Raw genomic sequence first — 237 nt, 5'->3', positions numbered from 1 at the left:
TCCATTTTAAATACACGATTTACAGTAGGCCTACCTCCACATTTGCTGCTACACGGGGCGTTCGCATCACACGCGCCCAAGTAACTGTCGTCTGCATAGTACACTGTCCCGCAGGAGGAGGCGCCGTTGAGCTCTGAGCAGGAGTCGTAGGTCTGGCCGCCGTAGGAGAAGGGAAACCGACACCTCTCGCCCTCCACTGTCTTGCAGGCTGAGGGGGAGGAAGGGCAAGGGGCGTGT

This window comes from Penaeus monodon, chromosome 22 (genome assembly GCF_015228065.2).
Source record: "Penaeus monodon isolate SGIC_2016 chromosome 22, NSTDA_Pmon_1, whole genome shotgun sequence".
NCBI classification, from domain to species: Eukaryota; Metazoa; Arthropoda; class Malacostraca; order Decapoda; family Penaeidae; genus Penaeus; species Penaeus monodon.
This window is presented reverse-complemented; position numbering follows the sequence as displayed.